Source organism: Erigeron canadensis, chromosome 2 (genome assembly GCF_010389155.1).
Source record: "Erigeron canadensis isolate Cc75 chromosome 2, C_canadensis_v1, whole genome shotgun sequence".
NCBI classification, from domain to species: domain Eukaryota; kingdom Viridiplantae; phylum Streptophyta; class Magnoliopsida; order Asterales; family Asteraceae; genus Erigeron; species Erigeron canadensis.
In genome coordinates this window covers 4,669,708-4,675,707 of record NC_057762.1, presented here as the reverse complement: position 1 = coordinate 4,675,707, position 6,000 = coordinate 4,669,708, and the positions used below count along the sequence as shown (strand labels likewise).

Genomic DNA, 6,000 nt, shown 5'->3' with positions numbered 1-6,000 from the left:
ATCACTGATGTCGGGTTTAATACTTTTCAACTCTTACTTTGGATGTTTCTTTAAGGGTGCCTTTGATTGCTATAGAAATAGTTGGCAAAATGGGTGGGTCGAAAGGTTAGGTAAATGGTCAAACGGTGCAACATGTTGTACAGGTGCTGTTGACCGGAAACTCTTATGTCCAAATATTTTATCTGTATTATACACAATAAGTGTATCAATATGATTACCAAAGCAATGCGTTTAATATAAATTTAAGTTTTCAATAAAATAGGGGTAATGTTCGTCAAAAAAACATACTTTGGGCAACTTTTCAGCTGTTTGATACTTTCCATTTGAACTAGATTTAGCAGGTGACTAGATTTAGCAGGTTGACCTGCTAGAGAAATGAAGATTAAACATGATCAGGATAAAAGATGTATTTAGATGTGTGGGCCTAATACTGCATGACCAATATCTTTATTATGTTTTTCTTGAAATAAGGTGATATCTATATTTTATCTAAATCTGATTGGTGATCTTTCTAAAAAGGGTTGTGACATATAAATCTGATTTTCTGCTACAGGTACTTAAAGAACTCAAGTCATATGTTACACTTTCTAGAAAACTTGGAAGGTTGGGTGTCCATCTAGTAGCCGGGGAAGTGGTGTGAAATCTGTTTAACCTTTAAGAGGATGATCTGCACAGAATAGATTATCTTCTATGTGTCTCATTGTTTATATGCTGACTTGTTTGAGTGAAGAATAAGAAAAAGAAAGCAACAATATCTTTTGTCATGTTATTGTTTTACTACTACTTCTATTTTTTTTGGTCATGTTATTGTTTTCTACTAGTTCTACCTATTTGACATAAAATTGTCCTCGTTTCATGTGGATAAGGAGCTAATATGAAAATGTTAAGATATATATATATATATATATATTATGCAACCGTAGACATTAATTTGTTATTTTGTTACTAATGTTAAGATATTGATACGACAACTATGTGTATTTCATATATCTCTATATAAATTTACATAAGTATACAAATTGAATGATACATTTTTGAAAAATATTGATGCATATTTAAAAATTATTACCCTCGTGTGTAAGTTATGTTACCCTTGTGTGTAAGTTATGTTACCCTGTGTAAGTTAGTTTTAACCATGTGTAAGTTATGTTACCCTGTGTAAGTTAGTTTTAAACATGTGTAAGTATTACCCATGTGTAAGTAATTTTAAACCATGTGTAAGTTATGTGTAAGTTATGTTACCTCTTGTGTAAGTTATTGTAAGTTATGTTACCGCGTGTAAGTTAATTTAATCACTTATAAGTGTTATCCATGTATAAGTTATGTTAACCAGAGTAAGTTATTTCAAACAATGTGTAAGTTATGTTAACTCATGTGTAAGTTATTTCAAACCATGTATAAGTTATGTTAACCCATGTGTAAGTTATAGTTGTACAAAAACATATGTAGTATATTTGATTATTCAGTTAAAACGGCTTGAATATGTTAGTAACCGTTACATTTTGGAGTTTTCTTATTTTTCTTTCAGAAATACCATTCAAAGATTCAGGAGATTTTAAATAACCTTGAATCTACTTTACAAAACGGAGTGTCAAGTTTTCCTGATGATTTAATGATGTTAGATTTGAATGAGAAGTTGCAAGGATTTCTTGTGAAGGCTAAAGAAAAGAAAACAAATGAAAATGAGGTTGGAGAATATAATGAAGATAATGTTGATGACAATGAACGAGGAAATGAATTGAATCTTGATGAAAACCAATGTGTAAGTTATAGCTTACCAATGTGTAAGCTATATAGCTTGCACATGTGTAAGTTATAGTACCTATGCGCAACCTATAGAAGTTACAAGTTACATAAGACTTATTTTGATTATAATTGGTCTTTATACACAGAAACCCATACTTGTAGAAGTTACAATTTATAAATACTTTTATACTATAAATGCGTAACCCGCCGAAGTTACAATTTATAACCGTGCATACCGCTACCTGTACTTGAATTACTATGAAAAAGCAACACTTACACTAGTTACCACCGTAATATCATATCCAACCAACAGCTACAAAAAGCCAATAACATCAATTTCAATTTCTAAAAGAGTTAAAGAAACAGATATCTATACTATATTATAAAACAAATTCACTTTTGAACTTTCAACATTTAATTTCAATATTTACTTTCCCAAAATGACCCTCTATCTATTCTATATTTACCTAAAATAACTATAATACTCTTTGTCTCTCATTAAATCCCAACCAATCATATTTTTTCTCCCTCCTCCATAAATCATTTATTCCTCCAATTCATTCAAAATCGTTTATCTCAAAATCCGTACATCGAAAAATTATAAAAATTATATGGGTGTTCTTAAAATTTCATGCTCTTTCATTAGAGATGTCATTCGATATACTTTCGACGAATTTTTAATCCGAGGGCGGAACCCGTACGGCTAAGACATTTGGCTATCAAACTCTATGACCTATCATACTTTATGACCTATCATACTTTATGACCTATCATCCCCACCATCTCACCGCCGCAACGCGCGGTTACTTACTCTCGTTTATATAAAAATCTTGATACATTTTTATAGAACTCGGATACATTTTTATACATGCTTTTATATTAATGACATTCTATATAAAATCTCCCGTTATAAACACTATATATACCAAAAAAATTATATTCAGAAGATCAATGTAACGACTGAGATTGTAGTTGCTATAGTAAGGAGAAAACAAGATGTTGCAGTACTCTAGTGATGTCCCTGTGTTTTGGTTTAAGTCTAATCTTCCTTATGCAGTGATGACATTTCTCTGACCAAGGATTGGCTTGCGACAAGTATAAGACATCTACGAGAAGTATAAGACCTCCATCCTCCAATATTCTTAGGGCTGTTCGTACTGCCTGCGAAGGAAAAACATACACAAATATTCCACAAAGTGAGCTAAACATATTTACATTAAATGTTTTTATAGATTGTCATATAGACTAGTTAGTTTACCACACCTTTATAGAAGCCTCCACCTTTCCCATGGTAATGGTCTTGTCCAATCCCATCTGCGAGCTGTATATCTCGCTATTACATTTCTTTTCTTCTCCTTGATAAATTTTTCAGAATCAAATGAAGATGTAGAATCTTTCACTAATCTCAAAATCCTATACACCAAAATATTATCATTATACACGGTGTACAAGTGAAGATCCAATGTTGCATATCACCGGCAATGCATGACTAAATGATTTACAGCTTGCAGCATAAGAAATAAAAGTACCTTGTTTTCATGTCAGCATCTACTTTGGAGGTGTGCTCACCTATCTTCACAGGCTTCGAAGGGACAAAGGCTGGCCAAAATTTCTGGAAATGGACCTGTTGTCCTTAAGGGAAGATGTAGAAACTTTCACTAATATCAAAATCCTACATACCAAAATATTATCATTATACCGGCAATGCATGCCTACGTAACTACAACTTGCAACATAATAAATAAGACGTAAGTACCTTGTTTTTCGAATCGACATCTACTTTAGGAGGCATGCTCACTGCTATCTTCTTCAAAGGCTTCGACTGCAAGAATAAGATTATAAACGAAAGAAAAAACTTCTTTGCTCGAGCTGAGCAACAAAATTTCATCTAACGAATTTACAAAAAGCAGTTGCAGACACAAGATAGATGCTTTCATTCTGCGACAGTCAAAAGGCCTTCAAAGATGTCACATAAAAAATGCATAATTGCTTGAGTACCCAACTCTTAGTTCCTCAGACCTAAAACTCGAGGCAACTTCTTTAAAAATAGAACGTATAACTAGAAGTAATTGCAGCAACAAGGACTAATAAACTGATGTAGTTAATCTATAATCTATTTATGGATTTTAATCTTTTATAGTTATTAAGTCATACTATCATCTAAATTTGCTTACTTTCTCCAAAGACTGATTAGAGTTATTTAAATGTATAAACATATAGTCACTATTATAGCCTGGAGAAGTGAAAGTAATTTTGAGTGACTGAAAGCTTTCTTAAAAATTCATATCATCAACTAGATGACTTGATTATACATAGACTGCTAAAACAGACCAACGAAGCAATGCCTAAGTAAGGAACTCTTTAAAAACAAGAAGAAATTAAAAATTAGAAACCAGTGATATCGGTTGGCATGATCCAAGTCTTTATTCTAAGTTACAGGCATATAACGTTCCAAGTTCCAACTTAGCACCTCTTTCTTAAAAACGAGCTTATATATCTGCACATTTCTCTGTAAAAACATAATGGGGTCTGTTAAGCTCTACACAGAGATGTTATACATTTGCACTTATGTATTAAATTATATAGCTTAAGTAATAAATAGCGCAAATTTCTATATAAGCAAGAATGCAGATATTGGGCGTTTTGTTAAGCTCTACACAGAGAATTTTTAAAAATCAGTATCAAGAACAATTATATAACACAGTACTGCGTAAGACAATTTCTGTACTGATAGAAAAATGAGATTACATGGGGTTCTCATGCTATAAAACTACATCATGAACGGGTAATATGATTCAAGAGAATTGACACAACTCTAAGACATGTACACTACAGTTCGTACGGTATTCTTCAATATGAATCCCACGACAATCCAAAAGCCCATTCACATTCCCATTATCATAAAAATGTATCAATTTTTCATAAAAACGTATCAAATTTAAGAGAGCAATCCTTTTTCATTCAGACAATTCATCAAACAGTTTGTGTGCAATTTTTCTATCAATTCAGATTAAGAAGAATTAAGCCAAAAAATACAAACCCTTGGATTGAGAAATTGCAAAATTGATAACATCTTTCTCTGGTGAAAGAATCAATCCCTGACTCCTCCATGAAATAATTTTATTTAAAATTAAAAAAACAAAAACAAAATATATTATAAAAAAATAAAAATAAAATGATTAAAATTAAAACTTATGAAACGGTACAAATTTCTTCATTTCGCCGTCACTAATCAGTAAACCTAACAAATCAATTAGATCTAATTACAATAAAATAGATAAAAGTGAATAAATCACAATTCAGTAAACCTAATCTTAAAAATGAACTGTAATTAAGCAAAATTAGAACTTACGAATCGATACAACTTTCTTCCGTGTCTCCATCTTTGTCAATTCAATGAGATGAGACGGCCGGAGTAGCACCGGAAAATTGATCGGATCGGAAGGTGCATAACAATGACGGTGAGGGAGGAGAAAGGAAGAGGGAAAATAGAAACGATTTGTGTGAGAACGGGTGGAAGGAGTGGTTTTGTTGTGGACGTGGAATTACGTAATTACCCTCGTAGCTGTAAAAGTGATGCGGGAGTTGCTTTAATCTGAGCCGCTCAAAAGTTTTGATCAAACGGACATAAATTGGTCCCCTGGACTTTTTTTTAAGAGGTAGACTCAATTTATCTTATATATATATATATATATATATATGGGGAAAGTAAATATAAGGTTGTCCGACATCTAAGCTTAGGTGTGGAACCTCTCACATACAAAGTTTTTAATATTTCTTAATTAATGAATAAATTTTTGGGCCCCCATGAATTTTATGGATTAAAAAAACAATATATGAGTGTTTCACACCTAAGCTTAGGTACCTAACAGCCTAATATTCTCATCCCCATATATATATATATATATATGGGGGATGGGAATATAAGGCTGACGGGTATATAAGCTTAGGTGTGGAACACTCACATATTGTTTTTTAATCCATAAAAATCATGGGGGCCCATGCATTTATTCATTAAACAAGAAATAATAAAATATTAGTATGTGAGGGGTTCCACACCAAAGCTTAGGTGCCGGACAGCCTTATATTCTATTTTCCCTATATATATACTAATAGACATATAGATACACTAGCCTTATACCCGCGCGATGCGGCGGGGCATAACAAAAAAATGCTGGTTAAGTAGCAGTACCCGCGCGATTACCGGATCACCGTACCTATGGCTATGTGTGTTTTAGACGACGGAGACAGCGA

The 6,000-nt window shown here is 32.5% G+C and overlaps 1 long non-coding RNA gene across 8 annotated transcripts; it reads right to left on the bottom strand.

Annotated features, from left to right (window-relative positions):
- Window positions 1–2,667: 2,667 nt before the first annotated feature.
- LOC122587236 lies at window positions 2,668–5,253 on the bottom strand. 8 transcript variants are annotated; one of them, XR_006322129.1, is made up of 8 exons: window positions 5,099–5,251; window positions 4,953–4,987; window positions 4,787–4,844; window positions 4,140–4,255; window positions 3,503–3,568; window positions 3,276–3,418; window positions 3,010–3,159; window positions 2,668–2,907 (listed from the first exon to the last, which is right to left on the bottom strand). It is a non-coding gene; the product is annotated as an uncharacterized LOC122587236 (long non-coding RNA). The 8 variants fall into 8 exon arrangements; XR_006322127.1 differs by having other exon boundaries at window positions 4,787–4,987; window positions 5,099–5,253; XR_006322131.1 differs by having other exon boundaries at window positions 4,217–4,255; window positions 4,787–4,987; window positions 5,099–5,252.
- Window positions 5,254–6,000: the final 747 nt, after the last annotated feature.